At 44.5% G+C, this 27,703-nt stretch overlaps 1 long non-coding RNA gene across 2 annotated transcripts; it reads right to left on the bottom strand.

Moving 5' to 3' along the window:
• Nucleotides 1-11,287: 11,287 nt before the first annotated feature.
• LOC104874531 lies at nt 11,288-18,316 on the bottom strand. Of its 2 annotated transcripts, XR_783769.2 has the most exons (6): nt 18,167-18,316; nt 17,737-17,822; nt 17,461-17,609; nt 17,252-17,367; nt 12,275-12,372; nt 11,288-11,969 (listed from the first exon to the last, which is right to left on the bottom strand). It is a non-coding gene; the product is annotated as an uncharacterized LOC104874531 (long non-coding RNA). The 2 variants fall into 2 exon arrangements; XR_783770.2 differs by lacking the exon at nt 17,737-17,822.
• Between the last annotated feature and the right edge of the window lie 9,387 nt (nt 18,317-27,703).

The following is a 27,703-nucleotide window of genomic DNA, read 5'->3' as shown; positions in this document are numbered from 1 at the left end:
GACAAAACAAAAATAATTTGCATCATCACTGGGGACAAACTGTGTTCTCATCAATATTCCAATAGACAATTAGTGTCAGTGTGGGAAGTTCCGGAGTGCAAGCTGCAATAGCAATTTTTCAAAATATGTCTTCTAAAAAATGAAGGAAGCTTTGCACAAGATTGTTAAAGAATCACAAAGAATTTTTTTTCTGGAATATTCTTTTCAAACAACCCCAAGAGGATAGAGTTGGGAGGAAGCATTTAATTAGAATTACTAACCAGAAATACAAAATTTTTTAGTAGCAAAGAAAACCTCAAGATGCGGTTCAATGCAAAAACATCAAATCATATGCAGCAAGATGTTTGACCTGATATAATCCTTTCCGATGCTGCAGACTTCACTTTTGCCTTCATCTTTAGAGAAAATCGAGTTGATAATAAAAGCAAAGGCAGTTTTCTTCATAATGAAAATTCTTTTTCGGTGTTCACCTTTAACCTAATGCTATTACCCTGATCGGTTATCTAGGAAGTATATACAGGAGTGGAGTACATAAAAGTACTGTGGAGTGAGGCCAGCCTGCCTGCATAATCAGGATTTATCATTCTAAGTACCCTATTCAAACTAGTAAAGCTAAGAATTAGCACATTTTGGTCAAGGAAGAAGTAAATACATTTAAAATCCATAGATACCAGAATTTATCTTGTCCAAAATCATAATCAGGACATTTCTGGGTTTGGCCAGTTATAGAGAGCTATGAGATACTGCTACAATTTTAAGTCAGTTGATTTTCCTTTGTTCTTAAGGAATAAAACACCTCAGAAACTGGAATTTAAGACAAGTAGACCTTTGTAGTGGTTGTATCCAGGAGTCTAGAAAGTGCACAGTGTGGAGATTTTGTCACCATGAAGAATAATAAATTCTTCAATTTTTTTAATGCCATACTTCTGAGCATGAATTCCCTTACTGAAGAAAGTTTTAGCAGTATTTTCTGAATCCTGAGATCCTGAAAGTGACTTACAGACCAAGGTAACAGCAGCAAAAGTACTGAGATATGATGAATTATGTATACGTGTCGAGGGCAAAGCCACCAGATCTCCCGAGAGAAGGAATATGAGATGAAGGGAAAGAAAGATTCAGACTACAGGATTCTGCCCGAAGAACCTGGAAGAATGGTATCATCATCAGTCAAGACAGGGACAGCCTCAGATGGAACTGCCCTAGGTAAAGAGCAGAAGTTCCTACTGACACTGAAACAACAGTTAGCTGTGAAGAGAAAGTTGAATGAGTGAGTGTGGACTTTGAGAAGTATAGTCAGAGAGATAAAAACAAAAAAAGTTATCAGCATGTGAATGGCTTTCAAGTACACATGAGCGTGAAGTCACCAAGAGAATGAGTAGAGATGTTGAAAGGAGAGAACAAAGTACAGAGCCACTGTGCACTCCGATATTATGTGGCCAAGGAGAACAGCAACACCTAGCAAGGCGCAATGGAAGAAAGATGGGGGAGGGAAAGGGAAGCCATATCGGATGTCAGGCAAGAATTGAAGATTGAGAAGAAGTCAGTTAGAAAACTGAGAGTTGTCTACTGCACTTTGTGATGTGGAAGTCATTGGTGATAGTGATTTAAGTTCAAAATGCAAAAGAAAACACTTAATAGTTCAAATGCTGGTTATTGGATTTTATAAGTGTGGCAGGCAAACAAAAAAAGTAGCCATTCCAAAATGTTCATGGCTTAGTCTCCAGAATGTGGCAAAGAGGAATTAAAGTTGGAGATGGAATCCAACTAGCTAACCTGAAAAGAGAGAGATTACCCTGGATTATCCACATGGCCCAAGAAATTCACAAGGGTGCTTAGAAGTAGAAGAGGCCAGAGAAGGTTGAGTGAGAAGGACTCAACATGCCACAGATCACTAGGGTGGAGGAAGGAGATCGTGAGTCAAGGAACGTGAGTGGCTTCTAGAAGCTGGGAAAGGAGAGGGAAATGACTTCCTAGCATCTGTGAGGAAAGAACAAGACAAACCAACACCCAGACCGATGCCCAATTAAGGCCTTCTGCAGACTTCAGATCTGCATAACCACAAATGATGTCATGTAAAGGTACAAGATCCAAATGATAAATGCTACTGTACTGTATACTTTAAAAGTACCAGTAAACTCATTGACAAAAAAATGATGAATGTGGGTTACATTACGTTACTAAAGTAGTAGTAATTTGTTATAGGAGTGATGGAAGACTAAAATAATAGAGAGATATTAATTATATCATCTCTTTGTGGTAATTTTCAGTCTTTACTATCTCGTGATTGTCACAAACCATAAGCTTATTTGTGGTTTGGTGTAGCTGAGGCTAGTCTTTCACAGAGTCAAGCTAAAAATAAGTTAAATTTTCCACATAGCTGATACAGTAGCAATAGAGACTCCAGCATGAAGTACACTGAACCCTCAAGTTACAACCAGCCTGACATAGGAACAACTTCAGTTAATTAGGTGAAAGATTCGTCTGCCTCTTATCTATGGCATGTACCCAGGTAAACATCTAGACCTCAGCTGTATTGACTTACAACCAACTTGAGTTACAACCAGCCCTCGGAACCTGTTGAGTTCATAAGTCCAGGGTCAACTGTATTGTTAAATATCTCGAAGTCTAAAATGAATAAGAAGTGTAAATTAAAATCAAATCATAGGTTGAGAGCAAACAAAAAACATTTTTGATAAGATGTATTCTTTACATAGTGAAAACAAAACACTTAAGAAGTAGAGCAGCCAAACGTAGCCCAATAAGCAGGAAGTCTTAAAACGCAGACATGAAGAAGAGTGAGAGTCTGTGAAAGAGGGGCAGCACAGAAACAAAGACCAGCACACAGTTCCACCTGACGCCTCAGCACCGTGCTGTCGCTTGGCTTCTCCCTGCCACTGAGGGCGCTGCCGGCCTCCCCCTCAACCAAGTCCCAAGCAGGATGTCAGCTTTAACAGCTCCTTCCCTTACAGCTAACCACTCACTAACGCTTGTCACTCCAGCTCCCTACTGTGTCCGGCCTGGTCAGCTGCTTATCTAGATGTGGCTGCCACCACCTCTTTCCTGAGATGAGAGCTTATTCCAAAGCCTCCCAGCTTCTCTCTTTGCCCTTAGTTTACTCCTTTCCAGTTTCTACTCTTCAACCCTGTTCCAAGAGCACAAATCAAATCAAATATCCCTTAGAAAATCTTCCAGGACCTTCCAACACCTTTGTCATGAAAACATCTTCACGTGGATTAGAGAGTGATGCTTAATAACCTGACACTTTTCTGTTCTTCCTCCAAGCTGGTGCTCTATTCCTGCACTATAGTTCCTTGGGTACACCACAGTTTTTACAACCACTGAGCCTTTTCCTTCTTAGAGTAGACTTTACATCCTCCACCTACTCACACTGGCTCTCACCTGCTTAACCCTATAAGTGCTTTAGAGCTTAGCCAAAAATAGCCCTTTCTCCAGGTATCCTCCTTGCCCTCCAAAATTGAGTCACACAACATTCCCATACCATCCTAGACCACATGCTGTGTTGCAATTCCTACTCACTCCCCAGTCAGCAACACCACAAAAAACTTAGCTCCTGGGAAGCAGCAAATTCATCCTGAGCAGCACATTCACCATCACACCAAGCAAAATGGCCAACACACAGGAAGTTCTCAACTCACTTAAGTGACAAATAGTGATGCTTGATGCTCAGAACTCACACTAATTGCTTTCTCCTCAGACTAAGTGCTGACATCATTGACTACAATGAAGGCTTCGGTCTACTTTGGCTGCTGAAGCAAAATGCCACAGATCATGTGGCTTAGAAACAATTGGATTTATTGTCCAAATTTCTAGAGACTGGGAAGTCTAAGGCCGAGATGCTGAGAGATTCAGCCTCTGGTAAAAAGCTACGTCTGGTTTCGTACCCAGCCATCTCCTCATTGTGTCCTCACGTGGCCAAAGGGTCAGGGAGCTTTCTGGGATCTAAACACAAGATTTTGATTACCTAGCTCAGCCTGACATAGATTTGGCTTCCAAATTCTTGGAACAAATTTACAGATAATCTTTTCTTTTGGCATTTTTAGCAGGCTAACCAATGATTATAGGAATAGATAGACCAGATTTCTAGTTAAATATCCTTTGTAGAGTCACAAAGCCAGTCCGCCTCCCCAGTTATCCTCACTGTACATTTCCATGGCATGAGAGTACTTGGAGGTTTAAATATTTAATTTTGGAAGCCATTTGCAGATGAACAGGATACTGAAATCATTATGGCTACAATGTGACTAGTCTCTGTTTCTTTCTCACCACAAGTACAGCAAAGTAGCGGAAAATTTGAAATTCTGCAGGATAAACTTTTTCTGACATTAGACAACTCTGGGAAGAACAAAAGCAGAGATCAATCTTGGTAAGTATTGCTTAGAACAACTTTCATTTCACAAGCTCTGAAACACAGAATGTGATCTTAGCACTAAGACACATCATTGGAAGTCAACCCTCATTGTTACTGGAGATTAATAATCATTCTCCACAAGGAAATGTCTGTTATGTGTTCTCATGTCTTTTTAGTATGGTTTTTAATCGTAGAAATAGGGAAAGTGATCAGTTCTTGCGATCTGATTCAAAACTAGATCATATGCAGTAGTTTACCACATTATGACAAAAGTTAAGTAAAACAGAGTAAAGTTTATGGAAATAAGCTAACATTACATAAAGTAGTTGCATTCTAGTCCTCACTTTGTCATACTTAACTAGTCGACTATATTCAAAATAAATGAAACATCTCTTTGCAACATGCGTATTATCTTTCTGGCAGCCTTCTATGATGAATAAGGTTCTGAACAAGTTCATCAAGCTTCACTTAAACCACTGATACTTACTATTTCTTCATTATGTATTATTTTTAATAGGGCAGAAATTTTTCCATCAGAGAAAATAAAAGACTCTTGAAGAGTATCCTAAGAGTTTTATTTCATTCACTAAGTCCTAAGAAGACATTGCTAAGTAAAGTCACCTACATCACTAATTGGGAAGTAAAACTTCTGACTCCAGGATATTGGATATTACTTCAATTCTGAATGCTTAACTCAATACAGATAAAACACAATAATAACTACCATTTGATAAATACCATGCAGGGCCTTCATTTCCATGGAAACACAGTCTCTTGATTCTTTTGCCTCAAAATCATGTTTTTAAAAATCTAATCTGAGCATCTGTCTTTAGACCAATTGGCCTTGTGCAGCAACAGGTACTACAATAACTGTTGCATCTGGAATTATTTCTGATGGACCATTTCCCATTTCTATTCACTGTGCTTCCTCCTTCCCCCCACCATGCCTGTCTTTCCTGAGTGAGGTGCACTGTTCTTCTGCTGTCTGTTTTTACACTCCCAGTAGTTGGCACTAATCTGTTGATAGCTCCCACCTGTCTGCCTTCCCCTATCATTTGCAAGCCCACTCCTGCAAGCCTGCTCCTACCTACACTGCCCCTCTTTCCCAAGGCAGTGGCCAGGTTGGGGGAAACTTCCAAGACAGAGACAGGCTCCCTTCCCCTGGCAGGCAGCAACCCTACCCGCTCTGTGCTCACCCTTGGCACCCTCTCCACAGCCAAGCACTGGGTCTTGGAAGCACACACAGTTCCTGGCTGAACCCTACCCAGCCTTGTGTGTCCTCAGGTGTGAGGCACTGCCCAGCACATCCCCAACAGCCAAGGCCTTGCAGGTGGGAGCCGAGAGCTTTGCCATCAGCCTGCCTGCTCTGCCTTCCCTCTTCTTCACACTCCGTGCACAGCGCATCAAAGCTTCAGGTCTGGAATCTTCGGGACATATTTCAACTTGGCTTCGTCTTTAGTATAAACTTTACCAACTTACTTACTCATCCTAACTTCTCTCCTCGTTTCTCTTCTTGCTTGAGTACTTTATGCGAGAGCACAGCTTGGCAAGCTTTTTCTCTAAATGGGAGACATTTACTTTTGGAATATACAATGCTGTCACAACTGCTTAACCCTCCGATACAGTGGGAAAGAAGCCAGAGACAATATGTAAATGAAGAGCAGAACTATATCCCAATAAAACTTTATTTATAAAAGCACTGGTACAAAGGTTGGCACTGTTGTCCATATTTTCTGATCTCTGTGCTACAACAGTTTTCAAAGGAACAGTGTATGATAAGTCTGCTGAAGTGTACACGAGGGTTTCTCTCTCATGTTGATGAATACACAGGCTCCTTCCAAGATTTATCTACTATGAATTCTGCTATTATAAACATAGGTACATGTGGATTGCTACAATGTGATGTCTTTTAATTCTTTTGGAAAGATACCTAGAAGGGGAATAGCTACATCAAATGGAATTTCTAGTTTTACTTTTTTAAGGATTCTCTCTATACAGACTTTTTCTGCCTCCTGTGTTCAATTTCCTATTTGCAGTTAGGAATTACTTATGCTGCAACAGAAAATCCAGTGAAGTAGCAGCTGAAACAAATTAGTTTGTTTACTTCTCACAAACAGGGTGATGCCTGGAACTGCTGCTGGTGTTGGTTCCAGAGGGCCCAGGCCCCTGCCACCACTGCCTTTCCCTCCTGAGTCAGATGGAGGCCGACGTCCAGCCAAGGAGGCAGGAAGAAGCGAGAGCAAGGGGAAGGAGCACAAGCAGAAGGGACCCTGTCCTCCTCCACAGGCTTCATCCCTGCCAACTATGCCACCTGCCCCACGTGAGCCACCAGGCCATCCTGAGCTCCGCTGCACAGCAGAGGAAGGGGAGATCCTGTTGGCAGCCCCGCTGAGGGCCCAACTTCCAGGCCATGGCTCTGAGAAGACTGTGCTGGCTTATTTTACATGATCCCTTTGGTTGATGTATCTGTCCATCTAGCAGAGTCATTTTCAGTGATGTGATTTTTTTCAGAATGAAAAATGTCCTCTTCCCTCTGAGGGAAGGGCTGCCACACAGTGGCAGTGTCTTCCTCTGGAGGGCATGGAAACGCAGCCCCACCCCATCTGGAGATGAGGGAGATTCCTCCCTCCCATGCAGGCCCTGCTGCTCAGGACTGAGATTCTGCCCTGCACCATGGCACTGAGCCACAGGCAGAACCTGGGCCTTGGGAAAGAGGAGGTGGGGAGAGCAGAGGGAGCCCTGGGCTGGTGGGCAGGGAGCAAACAGTGACACTCCCTGGAGCTGCCCAGTGCCAGCGACCTCAAGGCCAAGGAGCTGTGCAAGGACATGTGGGCAGGGAGAGCTAAGAACCCAGCAGCCACTGCCCTCTCCAGGCTCAGGGGACAGATTCATGGGTAGCAGCTCCTCTGACAGCTGCAACCCATCAGTGAATGTTCAGGATCCCGACAAGGTTGCTTTTGATCCTTTTTTGTTTTTCTTGTTGCCCTCATGAGGAATTGGAGTTTGTTTCATCTTCTTGGAAGTACTTCTTTCTCAGTACATCATTTTCTGAATTTTTTTATCCTAAAAAGAAAGATTTAGGTTTTGGAGACAGATCATCTTGTTTTCTTCATGTCGTGGGTAGTTAGCATCCTGATTGAAAAATTAAGACAAAATAAAACAATTTACTGAGGTCCAACAGGTATAAAAGAGAAGCCAAGAACATCATCTGCATGAATAAATACATAGAGTACAGTAATCTTCTCTTGATTTTTGTTTCCTTGGAACATTTACCTTTGATTTTACTGGCATATAAATGACTTTGTAATTATTCAGATTTTTATTCAAAACCATTACATCTTGGAGGCAAAAACAAATTTCATATTAAATTTGAAACGCTCAATATAAGAAGCACATTTTCATAAGCTCCTTACCTTCATTAAAAAGGGTATAATTGTTTTCTTAAAAATTATTATTACTCTATAGCCAAAACAGAGGCACTTTATTACTATTTATTACATTTTTCTGGGTCTAGGTATTATCAATATTTAAAATATTCCATATACTTTAAAGTGAGCATGCTAAAATATAGAAAATTCAGATGAATTTACATTCATATGCAGCAAAACTAAGAACAAAGTAACTGGTGCATCCATGGAATCCATAAAATCCTTTCTCTTTCTCTGAACTGTTAAAAAAAAATAACTGTCTATGCACTCTCTCATAAGAACTTGCATTTAAGGTATGTAATTTTCAATAAGCCACTTGAAGCTGTCCATACCCGGAAAACTGATGTAGGACGCCAGCCCCCCATGCCTGCTGGAGGCCTGGTGTCTGCTTGGCCTGGACCTGCAGTGACGCTAAAGGCCCTGTGCTGTAGGCCTGGTCTTCAGCCAGTGGCACTGTTGGAAACTGGGGGTACCTTGCAGGGGTGAGGCCCAGTGAAAGGCCATATGGTCACTGAGGACACTGCCCTTGAAGGGACACTGGGTCCTGGCCCTGGTCCGTGTATCTTTCTGCTTCTCAGCCTTGTAAGATGAACAAGGTTCCTCACTGCACACTTCTATCTTGAGGCTGTACCCGCCACACCCCACACAACAGGGCCAGGCTAAGACCTCGGAAGCTCCAATCCAGGTGACCCTCTTCCTCCCTAAGAGATTCTCCCCGGCCTCTGCCACAGTGAGGGGAGCCGACTGACACCCCCAGCAAGGGAGGAAGCTCCTGTGTGAGACCTTAACAAGGAGGGGCACATGAGTCTGAAGACCCCGGTGAGAGCAGCCCAAGCAGGGTCCCAACCCCTTCTGCTCATCTTCAGGCATAGCCTTTGGGACAGTTCATCTGTTCTCTAAGGACATTTCAATCCCTGAAAAGAACTCGAGGCCAGCACCCACATCAATGGTTGGTAATCCAAAAGACAATTTTCTCAGTGAGAAGGAAGGAAGCGTTTGTAAGTTAGCAGCTCACCTTTCCTCGGGGTTTCTCCAGGTAACTGCAAATCTGAACTTCTGTTGTCGAGTGGACGTTACTGTGCTAATGGAGTAGAGGAGCTGTCACACACATTTTTCTTCCTGGGTGCAGCCCAGATGTTCCAGGTTGGAGAAGCTACCGAGTGTGAAGGGGTGGGAAACAGGTGTGGCCACGGAGAGCAGTGGAGGTTTCTCCTGCACCTTCCACCTCTGGGCCACTGGATGGAGAAGTCTTGGGGCTTCAGATGACAACAGGGACCCTTTCCCCCAAGTGTGAGCTCATGTTCAGCATAGCACTCTTCACAGGGAGACAGGTTCAGCCAGGCAGGATGGGAAGGAGGTGGCAATGTGACAGGAGCTCCCTGTGTATGAGGAGCTTTTGGTTGGTTTGTTGTAAACTCCTCTGAATTAAGCTTGCAACGATACATAGCTCACACTTATACTGGGGTCAGTAAAGTAGCTTAAGATTCTAGCAGTCAACACGGGTTTCTGAATTTACTGCACTAGCACAGAGAAACCAGCAGGCTGCTAGCAATTAAAAGGAGGCTCTGATATAGCCCACAATTTGGCAACTTGCTTCTACTACCTTAGATGGATCACAAAAGGATATGATCACATAAACCTGAATATTACGCATCTTCATACACCAAAAGCAAGCCAACCACTACCCAGCTGTGGTATAGGAGGTGCTGCAAATCCTCCTGTATCAATGGATATCACTACACAGTTTGCTTCTGACATGGAGAAATGGGAGCATCGGTTTATGACTTCTGCCTCCAAGAAGGTATAATCTGGTGATGAGGCAAAAAGTAGCCACGCACCAGGTGCATTGCTCTGAGAATTAAATGCTGTGGGAATTCGGGAAAGATAGGTATGATCTGTGCATGGGTCCGGAGGCATTCAGAGAGGTTTCATGGAGGGACTGCTGCAGAAAGGAGAACCTGGGGTCTCAGTGAGGACAGAAATGGAGGATGGGACGGAGAGGAGAGGGCCCACATGTCGCCCCTCAACACTTGGGCTCCCACTACACTTTCAGGATATGTTTCAGATTCTAGAGAAACAGAGGCCAAATTCCTTTGTCCTCCAAGGTCCCGCTGGACTGCTCCTGAGCAGAAAGGGAAAGGCCTCCCAGGGAATCCAGTCCCTCTGAGATCACTCATTTGAGTGGTCTTGAGCAGATCCTGTAGCTCAGTGCTCATCTGGGACACTGAGGATGGGGCCAAGGCTGGTGCTTCACAGAGTCAAAAGGCCTTGAGCAATCAAGAAATCAACTAATAACAAATATAGGCAGGGTTGAGGGGAGAAAGGAACCCATCTCCATTGTTGGTGGGAGTGTAGACTGGGCAACCACTATGGAAATCAATATGGAGATACCTCAAACAACTAGGATTAGAGGTTCCCTTTGACCCAACCATCCCTCTGCTGGGTATCTTTCCAAAAGAATTAAAATAATCATACCACAGTGATACATGTGCACCCATATTTATAGTGGCACAGTTTGTAATAGCTAAAACTTGGAGACAGCCCAATTGCCCATCAGTTGGAGACTGGATAGAGAAGATGTGGTTTTTCTATAAAATGGAGTACTACTCAGCCATAAAGAATGAGAAACTAGAGTCATTTACAGGAAAATGGATGCACATTGAGGCCATACCCAAGTGAAATAAATAGGGCACACATATGTAAATACCAAATAGTATGAAAAACTAAAAGTGTAAATAAGGTTCAAATTGATAATGTAAAATAGGAAGAAGAGGGCTAAAGGAGTAGGGGAATTGGGAATGGTATGGGAAAGAAAAGAAAGAAAAAATATGAGAAAAGAAAGAAATGGAAACAAAGTCTTTGTCAATAGGGAAGGGTGGAGGGGTGAAGAGAGAGCAGGGGAGTGGGGAAAAATAAGAACCACCATGTAAAGGTAAAGATCCCGATGATGACTGTAACTGTACTGTATACCTAAAATGGACCAATAAACTCAATTTTTAAAAAAATTGGGCCATGAACAGAAAGTGCTGCAAAAATGCAGAGGAGAGATACATAGGCTCAACATGACTGCTGTTTCAGGGTTCCTTCTTGCTGTCTGCAGAAGCAGAGGAAGGAATCGCGGCTGAGGTGGTCCCATTTATCTTCAGGGCCCAGAGCTGGGAGTTCAGAATAGTTTCTTCACTCTCACCAAGATTTAGGGCTGTGCAGTGGGTACAGAGCACAGGGATGGTTATGGGGTTCGCTTATAGCCAAATGGCCACGGGAGCAATTGGGAGACTTCCTGGATGATGCTGTCTCCTCCCTGATTGGTTGGACCCCGTTTCCAAGGCAATTCTCCATCCATTCTGCACTGCCCAACTTGCTGTTCCCACTGATGTCACATCTCTTTAATAGCAAGAGACACAAAAGTCAATAAAGCAGAAGCATTTTAATAAGTGGAAGTTTCCTTGAAACAAGTTTTTGGCTTCTTGGAAGCCCCAGACTTCTCTGTTACAGGAGACTTCATGGTTATTTACATTGAGAGGAAGGGAGGGAGGGAGAGAGAGAGAGAGAGCGAGAGAGAGAGCGAGAAAGAAAGATAAAACTCCTTAGGAGAATATCAAGGAAACCATTGTCCCATGAATCTTCTGCCACTTTTGCATGAAATTTTATTTCGAGTTCTCCCAGATGAGAAAGAGAGCGCTTTTAGTCCCTGGTGTCATCCACACATCTTCAGGCCCACCTCGCACTCTCCTCCTCCCCAGCTAAGCCTTGTCCATCCCCCGGTCCTATGGGAGCCCAGAGGGTGAGCAAGGAGCTCAGCCAGCCAAGATCGCCAGGCCAGGACCCGCATGCGCTCTCAGCAGGCCTGCGAGGTGGCGCCCTTTTCCAACTTTTCTACCTGGGTAGCCCACGCTCCGCTTAGTTGGTGGAAAGGCAGTGTTGTGAGGAGGGTGAGTGACAGAGCCAGGACACGCACGTGTGTGCACACACACACACAGACACACACACACGAGTGTCTCCACCACGTGGACTCGGCCACAGCCCGGCGGTTGTGCTCTCGGTCCGGCAAAATGGTCGCAGCTCTTCAATCTTGATAAATTACTCTGGTTCTCTTTTGGATTCCTCCAGAATCCGCACCTGGGACAAACATTCGGGTGCAGGCATTGCATTTGACAGCAGATCCCAGAAAGCTGGAACAAACAAGCGTGGAGGGGAGACAGGAAAGAGAAAAAGGCCCTCACGGTGTCCCCCAGGTCCCGGGGAGGTTCCTCTGGGGGAGACCCGAGTTCCAGCAGGACCTCGGCGAAGCACGCCAGCGCGTCCACACCCAGCCCTCGGTGGGAGGGGCAGCTCCGCACAGGGCCTCCGCTTGCTCTGGTCCTTGCCCCTCCACACACTCCCCCTGCTCGCACCTGCACGAGGAGCTACCCATGCTGCTGAACCAGTCGGGCCCCTCTCCCCTCCACGCTGCATGCTAAGCTTGCAAAAGGATTACCTGCTCGCAAAAAGAAAATGTGCATTCACGTGGTAGCCGCAGGGGCCGAGGCAGGACGGCGAGTCTCACATCTGCCACCCCAGCACAGAGCTCCTGGGCTGTGAAGGATAAAGAAGCAGAGGCTGTAAGAACCTTTGAAGATGCGGTCAAACTGCGCTCTGCCCAGGACGCGCATGGCCTCTGACCTCAAAGCGTGCGTGAGACAACGGCCCACCCCGAGTGCAGGGGTCGGTGGTGTCAACCCCTGGCCCTGGAAAGGGCTTCTAAACTCCTGAAAAATAACTAAACACTGCCTGCATAGTGAGTACCGGTCAGGGGTGCTGCCCTGTGGTCTAGACTCTGGCTAAACTGCCTGGAAATCAGCCCTGCAGACAGGCAAGGAGAAGCAGGCGGAGCTGGGGGTTATTCTGGTTCCTCCTGCACTCCGGAACCCTCGCTGAAGACCAGAGAAGCACAGACAGACGCCTGGCTCCCTAGTGAGGCCGACCTTATGATGCTGCAGGCATCAGGGTGCAAGCACCCTAACAGGGCATGGAAAGCCTTTTATTTAGTTTCTTCTTCTTTATTGTGAGACAGGATCTCAATATGAAGTTCAGGCTGGCCTTGAACTTGTAGTGGCCCTCCTGCCTCAGCCTCCTGGGTGCTGGGATAAAAGGTGTGTGTCACCACGCCCAGCAAAAGCCCTGCACCCAGTGAGGACTCAAAGGGCCCAGGAGAATCTTATCACCTACTTCATAGGAACCAACAGATCATTTCCTTCCCTCAGAACAAGAGCACCATGTTTTCCCCTCCTGCCTACAAGACACTATAAAGGCTGGTAACAAAACAGCTGCAAATCAGGACCGAGCCCCCAGGGCGACAGGATGCATCAGCACCCAATCCCACATTTCCTCAGCGCCACATCTCAGAATTATGAAACTGCTCCATGGGTTTCCTCTCTCCTACGGAGGAGAACTATGAGGAGCGATTTCAAGGCTCATGTTTCCACTTGGTTAAATTCGTCACCACGCTGGAATCACAGCTGGATACAGAGGGAAAATCAACCCCCACAGGAGCAGGAGCCCTGTCTCCATGGTAACAGAGGTGACCCCTTTAATCACCTGATTGTCTCGGGATAAAGGAGCAAGGAGATAAAAAGTAAGACAAAAAATGGAGCCACGGGTGGAGCGGAGGACAGGCCCGCATATAGGGCCAAGGTGATCTCACCACCCAGAGAGAAGTGGCATCTCCTTAGAATCCTCTTTTCCAGTGAGCAAGATAAGTTCGTATCAATGGGCCAGGCTCCACTGAAACTACACATCTCACCTGCTAAGCCAAGGCACGTACTCAGGATGGCACCAGGACGTGGCCAGTTGGCAGCCAGGCCCCAGTGGTGGCAGGACAGGGTCCCAGGACAAAGGTTTGTGATTGTTTTCTCCTTGTCATAAGCCCTGTGCCAGGTTTCTAGGAAGACACAAATGTCTTCTGAAAGATCACAGCAGCTCATTTCAAAACCAGGTCCTGCTCCTGCCTCAGCCTCCCTGGGGGCATTGCTGAGGCCAGCAGCGCAGGCCCAGAAGGTGCCATGGAAGCCTTGCTGACCAGGCCACTCAGCCAGCCTCGCTCACCTGCAGGACGCAGCCACTCACTCAGAGCTTGGAGTTACACTGTCTGCTAGCTTCTCTCCACTCTACTCGCATTGACATTCCGGAGACCATTTATAGATGTGACAGAAAGAATCCATTCCAGCCACAAAACATACAAGGAAGCACTCTAAACCACTGAGGTGGAAGGAACCAAACTCTGAGTCTGGAAAAAGCAGTTCTAATTATCAAGGAAAACTGTGACCTTCGGCTCTGATGGCGAGCACAGGGCACCACTGGTGACCACTGTTCTAGGGAGGCCAGAAGCAGCCCTGGGAAGATTATCCGGCCTGCGTGGCCCTTCAGAGCATCACTCTGGACTCTGCAGGGAGACACCGCACTGCACAAGAGACAAGGACAGGACAGTTAGACTTGGAAGGTGGTGCAGTCTCGGAGGGGTGAGAACGGGTCTGTTAGGACGTCCTGAAAACTCTGCCCTGAGACGGGAGTCCAGGAAGAACCATGAGTCTCACTCACACATTCAATGTAGACCTCATAGAGATCTCTCCTCTTGACCTCGACACAGGTCAGCTTGAGTGTTTCTCATTTTAATACTCAGAAGGGCTGAGTCAGGATGCTTACCCCTGACTGCTAGGGATACATTTCAGAGGGTCAGAAGCAGAATCTATTGGCCTTTCACTAATCAGAAAGAGAGCTCCACTTTTAAAATACTTCACTGTTTCCAATCCCCGTCCTTTTAATGCCTTAAAATCTGTGTCACATAATTTAGGCTAAACGCTACTCCAACCAGCCTCAATTGTGAGCTTTCGGGGCTTTAATAACAAAGACTAACACGAAGTTTCTCAAACTAGAAACAATTTTAGTGCAAATCCATCGGGCATGTTACATACATCATTTATGAATGGCAAGTGGGAGAATACTAAAATTAACCAAGAAAGGGCTTTATAGCTCACAGAGTCATACGTCTTCCTGGAATCCAGGAAGCCCAACAGTCAGTCCTGCTTCTGAGTTCTTCAGGGCTCTCATTCATGCACGTGCTGTGATTCCCATTCATCCCTTTACCCCTGGGCAGTGACTCAAGTGGGCTGTGACAGAGGGACAACTGGCCTGTGGGCAGGAAAACGAGGTGCACCCAGAGGTATCACGCACCATCATCACCAGGAACAACTCCCTCCTCATCTCCATGGTTACGTGTCACATGCCTATCGGGCCCTCTTTGGAGAGGTTAGAGTATGAGAAGGAAAGGACATTATATCAAAGCCCATTCTATGAAGTTTAATTTTACTTTAGGGTCTCTCTGGGTTCGTACTCAAGTGAATATGTTTTGTAGCATAGTTTGGTCACCTTTGGGAGTTGGAGGATGTCGGCTCCTTGTTACCATCACCCTGATTCTAGCATGAACCTATGAAAAAAGAGAACTCTACCTTGCCATTCAGTTAATATGGTGCTGTTTCAGGGACTACTGGCTTCTCTTTTGTTGATCCTTTGATGAGTTAACTGATTACAAAACTAGTTTATGTGCTCTGAAAATAAATATTTCCAAGCATATGCCAGTTTTATAAGAAATATCATCTCATCCTTGCCTTTTAAAAATTCCTTCAAGATCCATTCCCTGATTAATACATCACTGAATTTACATTTCTGCTCTAATATAGGTGCTCCATGTAATTCTGCCTTGAGCTACAACTCATCAATCATCCCTCCCACTGATGCGATCAAGTAGAAAGTAGTTTAGATGATGGATAACACAGGATTCTCTAGAGTCCGATTATCTGGGCTTCGCTGCCAGCTCCATCCCTTGGCTCCTGTGTGACCTTGGGGAATTGATTCAAATCTGTGAACCTTTTCTGTCACCAGGTGAAGGATGATCGCACATCCATCATCACACAGCATCGGCGAAGATGAAAACACTAATCCGTGTAAGGCATTTAGCACACAGTGCCTGGCAAACAGGAATAATTCAGCGAGGTTCATTTTAATAAACTTGTAATATGTTACAGATGTTATAAGTACCCAGTTCTTCCACATATAAATTCTTTAACCTCTTTAAGACTCAGTTCTCGGTTTCTGAAAAGAGATCATTCCCACCTTCAGTGGGAGAGCATAAAGGGTTCTTCCCAGGCTCTGCAAGTCTGCAGGGCAGACTTCCCAGGACTCGTTTCTCCGCTCTGGAGAACAGGGGACCAACACCACCGTGCCAGCAGGCGGCGCTTCAGGGGCTCTGTCATTGGCTTGTAGACAGCACCTTCTCCCTGCGTCCACCCCAAAGTTGCTCTGAGTACTCTCGTCTCTTCTTACACCAAATACATGGGACCCAACTTCACTCTGACAGCCACATCCTGTCCTAACTGCCTGTGAAAGGCGCCGTCACACAGGTGGTGGGTTTCAGTGCTCCACGTAGGAATTCTGGGGAACACACTGGCCTAATAACACTGTGCTTCCATTTCTGGATTCTTTTCATCGCATACCATTTACCACTTTACAAGACTCACCTAAAGATACAGGCATTAAATGCTGCAGCTTGAAGAAGGACAGATGTTCATGAATAATGAATTCCTTTTGCATCAATAAACTGTAAACTTTCCTTTACCTTGCTTCATTTGTAGGTGCTGAAATCTTAAGCAGTAATTCTAAAAATATATCTAGATCAATAAAATGTCATAATGATAAAACAAATTCTATAAACTCACTTATTTTTTAAAATATTTTCCTATAAATATGGACAGTGTGTTCTATGAGCAAGTCAATAACAAAAAATAAGAATACTGTGAAGTGAGATTTTTTTTTTTAATGTAAGAGGAAAAAATAATTTTACCAAAATGCCTAACATTAACCTGCTGAAAGCTGCTTTGGAAGCCATCCTGGCTTGTCCACCACACAGCCCTCTGCTGGCCCTTTGTGTGGCACTAAGCTGTGCCTGCTTCTCTGCAGGAAACCACAGGCTGCCAGGTGGACCAAGGCTCTTCAGAGTGTGGACAAACTGTGATTGCCCAAGAGGTGGTACGGCCACCCCATTCCCCGTGTTGGCGAGTGGCTCGGACCCAAAAGTCATCGAGTCTCCAAAGACCTCAGGAAAAGAAAACAGAACAGGGCCCTCCCTTCCAAACTACAATGTAAGTATTGGATCCTTGAGGCTTCTGCACCCATTTCATCCTCCAAAATATTTTTTCCTCTGAAACCAAACACGAAATAAGAAAATAAAACATACATCCAAAAGGTCACCCTGAAATCTGGCCTTTGGGCATGAGGATTATTTTGAACTAAAGGTCCTTGGAAACAGTAGATGCAAAAGGACTACCCTGACCGTGTCAGGATAAGTCTCATCCTCTCAGCTTCCCCATGCACAGCAGTTGCTTTTCCACAGCTGCCGCACTCTGCTCTGCCTACTGCTTACCTTACTGCACCAGTGTGTCCAGGCGGTGTGGATCCCAGGTCTCTGTGCTGCAGCAGGGCTCCTACCTGCATGTGAAAACTGCTTTTCTTCTGCTAAACACTCTCGTCAGCTCCACCCTAGGACCCAGGAAGAGATTTCAAGAGCAAGAAATCACGCTTTGTCTTTCCTGAAAGAACACTCTCCAAAACCACAGCCTGACTGCTCCTTACACAGAGGTTCACTGGCAGGAAGTGCGGAAGCCACACAGCCTGGATGGAGCCTGGATAGAGACTTGAGGCTGGGTGGAGATCAACAAGCAGCTGGGAAACTTCGAATCTCAGAGCAGGATTTTGAAGAGTTGACAAAGAAAATGTCCACTCTGGTGGGAAAGGCAGAAAATCGTTCGTTGTTTTAAGGGTTATCGTTGAAAATTATTCTTTTGCTGAATGCTGTTTTTACATTGAATAAATCTGTGGAACTGGGAAGGTTCACTGTTTAACACGTACTAGAGCAGTGAGCGTCCTTCTATGACCGCAGGCAGAAGAGCAGAAAGGGTAAGGCTTCTCCGCACTGGTCGCATCTGGCCCAGCCTCTTAAAAATCACAACTGAAGTTTAAAAATATTACAGAAAGACAGCAGTCCAGTAAAGTCCCCCTTTGGTCTAAATCAGGGACCGCAGAGGATTTTCAATATAGCAATCAGCCTACATTCTGTACGGCCGGGAAAGCCAACTCTTTTCCCTCCCCGCCCTCTCCACTCATTCCCAAGGTCACAGGGCCCTGTGTCTGTGTGGGTGCGGGGAGGAGAGCCGTGCATGCTCTTGCTGGGTCACCAGACACAACCAAACATTCAGCAACTGTCTCAGTCACCGTTCACGCTGATGGGCCCAAAACCCCCAACCCACAGCTGAAAGAAAGAGAGGTTTAGTTTGATTACATTTTAGGGAGGTTTCAGTTCACAGTCGGCTGGCTCCAGGGCGCAACTTCATGGTGAGAAGAGTCCAGCTCCATGGAGGAAAAGAGGAAAAGCCGCCCACAGCCTGGTGCCCGGGAAGCAGAGACTAAAGGGAGGAGCCCAGGAGGAAGAGAAACCCTTCCGGGTCACATCTCGAGTGACCTCCTCTTCCAACCAGACCCCACCCCCTAACAGCGCATTGGCTATAACTGGTCCCATTGTCCAATCACCTTCCAAAGGCCTCCCCTAGGTTTGACGGAGGCATTAGGGGGGCATCGGGATATAAACCACAATAGCAACCACCCAGAAAATTCTAGGACCCATGAGATTAGTGGGGTTGGCTGTGCTTATGTCTGTATCGTCACAACTGTAGAGTTTAACAAATACTATTAAATGGTTGGATAAGTGGGTGGGAACCACAAAGAGGTCAAAGCTACCATTATATACCATCCCTTCTTTCCCCCAACCCATCCCCAGTTAGTATGTACATTATTACCCTTCACTGTGCGACATGATTTTTGCCTACTCCAGAATGATTCAGCCAGTGATGACCATTAAACTCCCAATTCAATAACTAGATTTATCTTCGTGATCACTTTTAATTCACCTGGATTTCAAGATTTTTCACGTTTCCTGTAATAGCCTTCCTTAACCCTACCTGTCTAGCTGTGATCTGGCATCCTCTCCCAGCGGACCATTTCAACAGCATTCAATAAATAAAATAATGATTTGCACAGCTCCTAAGAAAGATGAATTTACCCCCATTCTGTTTGCAAGCAGCTGGGAGCAAAGGATGTGACAAAATCAGTCTGAAAAATAATGATTGTGTTGACCACGCACTGCAACCCGGTAATCGCACAAACCCAAGTGGCGAGATGATCAGAGACCTGTGTGGCTGGGCTCATTATCCTAAAGAGCAATTTAGCAGCAAGAACAGTTCACCTTGTTTGGGGAATGGAAATGTCAAGGTTTAATAGCCATCATTTGCAGAGCATCTGTAGCCTAGAATGCAGGAATGTATCATGAAGTTTAAATCCAGGTGGTAATTCATTTGCAATAGAAATGGTACGTAAGCACTGAAGATTTAAGGTTGTAATTTTAATAAATTTGCATTCTCTCCCTGGACTAGTGCTATTCCTAGTCACTTTTTTTCTTTTTCAGCACTAGAAATTGAGCCCCCAGCTTCCCACTGAACCACATCCCCAGCCCTTTTTCAATTTTATATTTGGAGACAGTCACTAAGTTTCCCAGGCTGAGCTCAGACTTAAAATTCTCCTGCCTTAGCCTCCCAGAGTGCTGGGACTTCTTATTTATTCCTGAGAGAAGATGGTGACGACCCTGAAACCAATAAGGAAGGGCAAGATAGATAGTGTATTGAGAACCAACTAATAACCTGCACTGATTCAAAAAAGCTCTTGGGGTCAGACCATCTCTTGGAGAGAGAGAATTTGCCTTAAAAGTATCTATGACTATTACTCATCTTGGAAAACACAATTTTATTTTATTTTTGTTTTAAAGAACACAATTTTAGAGGACTAGGCTACAGGTGTAAAGGCACAGGGAACAGTCACCCTTTGCAGTAGCCTAGAGGAATGCTTTCTGCCCTCCTGAGGCTTTGTGAATAACCCGTCAGGCTAACAGGAAGGACAGGAAGTTGCAAGTTCCCAGAAACAGCCATAAAAGTAAGAAATGGTTGAATCCACTGCATGGCAATTCAGCATTTTCCATGTACTTATACTCAGTGTTCTTCAAAAATCCAGTAATACTTTAGAGCAAGAATAAATAAATTAGCATGAATAAAGAGAATCCATATGCCATGCAAGATAGCTGTACAAATTCTGGGTCAGACGCCCCTTGGTCTGAAGCCCACTTTGCCCATTTCTAAGTGTGCACATACGAAAGCCTCAGGGCCCCGAGACTGTGGGAGATAAACATACCCACAACACATCACTGACTTCAGGATTGCAGGAGATCATATATGCAAAGTATTTCCCAGGGCCTGCAGTTATTCAGCACCCACAAATACTAAAAATAATCACCTCTGTTCCCATTTCACAAATAAGCCCTGTTAATGTTTTAGTGAGTGGTCCTTCATTTTGTTTTCAATATTTAAACTTGCATTTTTTATACACAATAATAGAATCATACTATGTATAATGTCTGTGGCTTGCTGTCTTAAACAATCAATAATTCATTATATTGTGACCATTTTTCCATATCAATGAGGCTCCACAATACAATTCACAATGGTTACACAATAATCTCCTTTATGTCTCTACAATATTTTACAATCCCCCTGTTGCCCAGCATTCGATATGCCCCAATTTTCACTATGATACATAATAAATAAATTTCCTTGCACATACTTTAATATAACCCTCAGTGGGTTAAATTCCTGGAAATAAAATCAGTAGATCAAAGTTTACATGTATTCTTTACATTTAACACATTTTGACATATTCCTTTTCAAAAAGTCTTCTGTGGAGAATTTTTCAGTTTGTCTTTTACTGAAACTTTAGCCACATTGGAAATTACAAGGTCATGTTCAAAGGGAAAAAAATGCCAATAGCAATGAGAAGGTGTTTCATTGCTGTTACTATAACCAAAAATACATAAAAGACAAATTAAAAGCTCCTAATCGTTGTGTCCAAGCTGAAGTTCATTCTGGAGCAAATGGTTCACAAACTACAACCTTTCAAATAAAACTGTGCAAGACACCATTGATTTGGACTAGGCTCCTGTAATAGGCCTAACACCCCAAACCAATTACAGAGTCATTCACTCAAAATGAAACTAATTAATTTAGGAGCATAGTCATATAACAAGTGGCTGAGTTTCTGACTATTACAGCAGCAGAGCTTTAGTTAATTGTAGGCAGCCAAGAGATTCAAAAATGACAAACCAATTAAGCTCTGTACCTCACTTCTGTCTCTCTCTATACCTCACTTCATTCTTGAACCATAAATATTGCCTGGCTATGTGGCAGCTGCAGAGTTCTTTGAACTTATTCTGATTCTGAAGGCTGCCTGATTCTGGAATTGTGAATAAAAAGCCAATTAAAATCTTGAAACTTGCTTTATTAAAAAGGAAAACTGAGACCAATTAAATTTAACAAGGTTTACTTGAAGAAGAAAAAAAAAACTTTCTAGAACAGGGCAGCATTCCAGATCAAAGATGGTTGGAATGCCCCACCCCACCAGGTACTGAAGTTTTATTTACAGACAGAAGAGGATGTGAGGTACAGAAACAACCTGGCTGCTTGTTTTCAGCATTTGCTTTATACAGGCAACTGATGGTGCATTTCCTTATATGGAGAGGTCTGAAAAGTTGGCAGCTTGATTGGCTAGAGCATGAGTGCTATGATTGGCTGAGACTCAGTTGCTTGGCTACAAAGGTATCATATGTTCATGTTAGGTTGGTTTATACATCAAGCTATGGTGAACTCCACCATGTGTGGAGGCTTCTTTGGGTCAAACTTTATCACCCAGATTTAGGTTAAACTTCCTTCAGTTAGTAGTAATTATGTCTTTTGTCCAGCCCATGATTCAGTCCCACCCACCATGTGTTTTTGGTAACACATCTCTCCGTTAAGAAACTGTCTTCACATGGGCAGCAGTGTAGCTCAGTGGCAGAGGGAATGCACAAAGCCCTGGGTTCATGCTCAGCACCAAAAATAAGAATTGTTTCAAAGATGAACATCTGCACTTGATTTAGCAGTAGGGAATGCTAACTGGATCCCCAATTAGGGAAAACGTTATTTTAAATAATTGAATTCTTATCATTAACCAAGATACCCCTTAAAAACTTTGTACTCCATGATTATTATTATTATATTTTGGATTTTGTCAGAGAATTTTATGAGCATGTATTTTCCCTCTTGTTATCATCATGTTCTCAATTTCACAGGTTAACCCAGAAAGCCTAGAACACTTGCTGCCTCGCTGTTGCCAACCCTTCTTCAAGGGTAGCCATCAAAAATAGAAAGCTTTAAATATGTTTTAGGTATTTCACCTAGTATATTTTGCCTACTATATAAGAATTAAATTGAACATGCATTTTCCTGAATTTTGCTTATCAGTGATTTTCAAACCTGAGTTCTGAGGTTTCCCAGAGATAACCTAGAAAGAAAACCAACTTCAAGAAGAAACCAACAAGAATTCATACATCAGCCATTATTACTGTCTCTTCGTTCACGTTTGGGTTCCACATAAGTTTTCACACAGACAATTCATCTCACTGTAAACATAAAAGCAACCCAATGGTGCTTTTTCGTGTACAACAGGCAATCCTCCAGCCTGAAATCTCTCTGAGCCCTCTTCATCCAGCTGTGCATTGTTCAGTTCACCATGGGCCCCTGGCATCACTTTCAAATAAAGCTGCTCCACTTTTCAAAGGTCCAAATTCCAGAAACGAGGTTAATGATGAGTTCAAAGAAACCTAAATTGGTATCAGTAATTTTTTCCCTTTTCAGTAGGAAACTAACCTTGATTCATACAAGCTGCTTCATGCAACTGGAGAGCAAGTCTCCCCACAGTACAGGGGAGGAATAGAACTGAAAAGGGACCAAAAAATATATAATAAAGAAAACAGAGACCTAATTTTACTTGGTTTTGTGGAGCCAAATTTATATAGGTTAAGACGGCAAATGAATAAGTTTCAGTATAATGAAGCTGTTCCTTCACTCTTAGCAAAATGTAAAAAATGGTTCTGGACAAAAACTAAAATAAAATGAGAGGAATATGGACTGCGTTGCTCAGCCATTAACTGTAGCTTCCTTGATGCCTGGGCATTTCCAGAAGGTTTAGCATGATTGCTCCTTCTGCCTTCCTGAGGCTCATTAAGACACATCGTGACACATCCCCCTCAGCTCTTCCTCCACCACAGCGTGGCTCAGAAATTCAAATAAGCGAGAGGGAAAATTGTCTGCTCTTTATTTTATGTGCTATTAAAAATCAACAAGGAACTAATACATCACTTTCGTAACAGGAACTCTGAGCACCCCAGTGCAAATGTCTATACACCGTTCACATCAGAGTCATCCTCTGGAAGCCAGTAAGTAAACACAACAAGGATGCAACCCAGAAATACAGCGGAGTACCAGTGATGACCGTAGCAGCGATGTTAGGAAGTGTGTCTGTCACAGGGCCCACAGTGCGATCGGCTTTAGTAGTAGTGACACAGGCAGACTCACTAGGAGCAGGCCTGCTGAGATGGGCCATGTGTGCTGAGCACCTGAGGCCCTGGCCCCTCCAGCAGCTGTCATTCCTAGGGTGTTTTACTGCAGCTCAGCCGGCTGCCTCAGGCATGGGGCTAATGCATTGGGTCTGAGTCTCTAGCTGCCCGCTTCCTCTCGGATCTTCCTAATGGCACAAGAAGGAAGATCCCAGAGTAGTGGATAGACATAGTCTGAAAACCACAGAGAGACTACAAAGAGTGCAGAGGGTCGGAAAAGAGGCAACAAAGCCTCTTAGAACAGAGGCAGAACGTGAGCTCCCGGATGACCCCAGGCAGGGGCCCCAAGAAGAAGGAAGGGGCAGTCCATGGTCTGGTTGGGGAGAAGAGGAAATGACTAAGCACCCAGAGACCCAGACTTCCCAGGGACAAGGCACGCTGCCAGCAGGCTCTGGGACAGATGGCGAATATGGAACAAATCACACAAGTGAGTGAACGTAGCCACCATGGTCCTCGGAAGCACTAAAGGAGCTTTTCAGCAAAGGCAGAGGAAAACAGACTACATGGTTTGATAACCTTGGAGAAGCTCGGAGGGCTGCTGTGCTACGGAAGTTCGGGAGCCCTTGCCACGCCACGGCGAATCTCTATGAGCAGACGGTAGTGCTGTATGTGGCATCTCCTAGTTTATTTAAAGACAGATTCTTTTCTCTTGGAATGCAATGTTAATATTTTATAGACTGCCCATTTTCCACAGAACATCATTTGAATGAAGAATTCGTCTTTGTTTACCCTCTGTGGTAAAAACAGTCCGAGTGCATTTTGGGAGAGAGTTTGCACTGTGCGACTTGAGTGTCACATGTCAAAGAGGACAAACCCACCAGTTCACAGAATCTCATCAGGACGGACTGCAAGGTGTCCACAAGCAGGACTAGTAAACTTCACCTCACTGTCTGAATTGGAGAAGGAGAAGCCACTGTGGGCTCTAAAAAAAATGCTTGTAATGCTGCCCTGTTCGTTAGAGATTCAAGGAATTCCAGGATTCAAAAAAGTTAAAGAGCCGCTTATCTGTGGCAAAAATAGTCTTGCAAAAGTGACGTTAACATTAACGTTGAATCCAGACAAATCACAGCTCCGGAGCTGAGTATCCTCATCTAGATATAAGACAACATTATTTGTCTGTATAAAGTCAATATGAAATTATATAACTGATAGGAGAGGTTTTGATGAGCATAAAGTTCTGTGGAAACACTGGAATCCTATTACAGCAATATCAAATCACATTTCCTCCAATGAAGGCATTACGAGAAAGAGAAGGCTGAAGAATTTTGAGATTAGTAATGTGTAGCTGAAAAGCACCAAAAACTAAAAGAAATTGAAAGAAGAATTAAAATGAAAGCAAATCCTTCTGTTGGTAAGCTTAGGATAAGTAGTTTAATAAATCAACAGAAATCCTACTGATCTTGTATACCTGCAGCTAAATGCCAACATTTTAAAGGAAAATGGCAGGAATGTGACTAATATATATGCATAAAAGGAAACACTCTAGCTAGCAATGGTGGAAACATGCAATCACATCTATTGTAGTTGCTTGTAATTGGCAATAACTCTGTGGCCTTGTAACCCCGGAGCATGAATGACTCACAGCTCCTGAGCGCTGATCAGAGGATACAGGGGTTTCTAAAACCACATGCATGTCTCATGCATGGTCACAGTTTATTCTGTGAGGTAGAAGTTATTCGTATTTTACAGATAGGAAACTGATGTAGTTCACACAGTAAATAATCATCAAGAGAATTAAAAGCCTGCTCTCGCTGATTCCAAAATGCTGTCCCCTTCAATACATCTGCTGTTTTTCTAATTTAAAGTAAATAATTTGGCAATCCACAAGCTTAAAAACAAACATAAATGTTTTGGGTGACATAAGATCAAATCTGAAAGTTTAAATAACTGAAAATTAATTTTTGGCAAATTTTTGATAAGAAAATATGTCTATAATTATCCCAGAGATTTACTTTTATAATTACATACACAGAAGATTTTCAAAAGGAAAATCACTTCTAACAAAAGTAGCAATTAGTAAGTGGCAGTTATATGTGATAAATGAAAAATATATAATTTATAATATGTATTATATAATTATATATAATAATATATAATTTAAAATACCAGAAGCACTTCATTGCTAATACATATCGACAGATTAACGATTGGCCAGTACTAAAAAATACAAATATTATGTTGAATAAAATGTTCTCTGCTCAATAGTACCTATTTTTATACTGATCTGGAAATAGCAATAGCAAGTTCTGTACTGTAAAACCAGGTTGAAGGATGATCTAGTTTCTTTTAAGCCTCCAAGTGCTTTTGAGAAAGATTCTTTTTTACCTCCACGGGTTCTGTAAGGCTATGTTACAAACCATTTGCGTTTCAGTTCTGATGAAGCATCTGGGGAAGACGCATCCCAATCTGAATTCAGCAGCAGAGAAACATCATCTTCAGAAATGCCTTCCCTGACTGTCAACCCACCACCATTTCTTCAATAAGTGAATAGGATGAGACCCCAGACCGGCAAGACCTCCATCCCTTCTCATGGGGTCCCTCCACCCAGTGACCCACAGTGCAATAGCAGAGCCAGCCAGTTAGGAATTCTGTCAGGCAATCAGGGCTGAGGGCTTTGGGGGTTGGAGAAGAATGCTTCTCCCCCTCAAAACCCCTCCTTGGGGGTCCTGGGAAGGGTGAGTCAGCAGCTAACAGGGAGCACAGCAAGAGGAGGTCGGAAGGGTCCTAAGCCTAAGGTCTGCAGATGAGAAAGTCCTCAAGTGTCCCAGGCCCGAGGCTGTCACAGGCAGCCAGCATCAGCAGCCGGGGGAACAGCAGCAGGGCACTGCAGAAGGTCAGGCTCAGACTGCCCCGCCTCCAGGCCACTTCACTCTCTCCTTCCTGCTGTCAGAAGGCCAGGGCTCCAGCACCATCCTGGGCCCTGGACTAAACCGACCCAGAGCTGAGCAGGAGAAATGCATGCTTGCTTAGTTACTACTGGTCTATGTGGCCGGGTGCCTTGAAAGGAAGCAGAGACCCTGGGAAGAGCAGAGTCTGTCACACACGTGCCTAGTTGCACACAGAGTACCGCTGTATGCTGTGAAAAGCAACTAAATTAAAAATGGGAGCTGCTTGAGCAAGGTCTGTAGAGAATGCGCTTGGTTTTACCTTCCAGTCCTTGATGACGAGAACAATGACCCTTCCATTACAGGGAGGACCCCTTTCACAGGGCAGTGCCCCCTCCTGTTTTTCCAGGAGAGAGGGGCAGTCAGAGGGCTCCCCACACTTCCGGCGCCTTTTCCTTTCCACCTCCTAGAGACATCCTCTCTCCTCCCAGCTGCACAGATGCCTCTCTGCACTCAGCTGAGCATGGAGATGGCTGCTTCCTCTGCCAGAGAGGCCAGGCCCAAAGGCTAACTCCAACATGGTTGGCCCAGAGCACAGGGCACAGATGGCTTCTCTTCTGTCTCTTTTGGAATAATCAGGTTCTCCCCAAATCGCCATGAAGGGAAGGGAATCACAACAGTGAGCAGAGGCTGAGCCTGACTGTGTCTGTCAGCTCTTCTGCTAAAATGTGACCGTTACGCAGGCTGGCTGGCTTGGCTCCCGCTCGTGGGAAGAGCTGGATGACACTCTTCCTTCTGACCTTCACAGGAGCAGGCACGATGTAGAGAAGGAGAACTTAGCCCTACAGGCCTGTTGAGTTCTAAGACAGCAGGGCAGGACAGCGGCCGGGCAGTGCTGGGCACCAGAACTTGGATGAGCACCGGGGAGGGCTGCTCGGGTAGTTCGCTGCACTTGCTGGTTTTTGAGAGCAGCCCAAGATGGTTTGCACAACTAGGAAAAGTTATTGCAGAGGGCACCCAGAGGTCCCAGGGGTGGGGACTCCATGGGAGGCTCTCTAATTCAGCGCCGAAGAGGGCATCGTGAGCCATCTCCCCACTTTCATTCCTGCTCCTGATACCTCAAGCCATTTTCTCTGCAGGACCAGTCCTGCTTTGCTAGGCCCCTGTAACAAAGCACCTCCACCTGGTGGCTTGAACAACAGAAATGTCCTGTTTCTGAGCTAGAAGTCCAAAGTCAAAGTATGCCCTGGACTGGCTCCTTCCTAGGGCTGTGGGGATTCGTCCAAGCCTCTCTCCTCACAGCCGATGGCGCCCCTACTCATGTATTAGAAAGTACCTTTCCCACCTGTATATTTTATATGCGCTCATACATATATGACAAAAATGGGGATTATAGTGTGCATGCTGCTGAGTAGCCTGAGTTTTTTAGTTCATTTCATTGTTTGTATTTTCTTTCTCTTTC

This window comes from Fukomys damarensis, unplaced genomic scaffold, assembly GCF_012274545.1.
Source record: "Fukomys damarensis isolate Sample0158 unplaced genomic scaffold, DMR_v1.0_HiC HiC_scaffold_25, whole genome shotgun sequence".
Lineage (NCBI taxonomy): Eukaryota > Metazoa > Chordata > Mammalia > Rodentia > Bathyergidae > Fukomys > Fukomys damarensis.
This window is presented reverse-complemented; position numbering and strand designations above follow the sequence as displayed.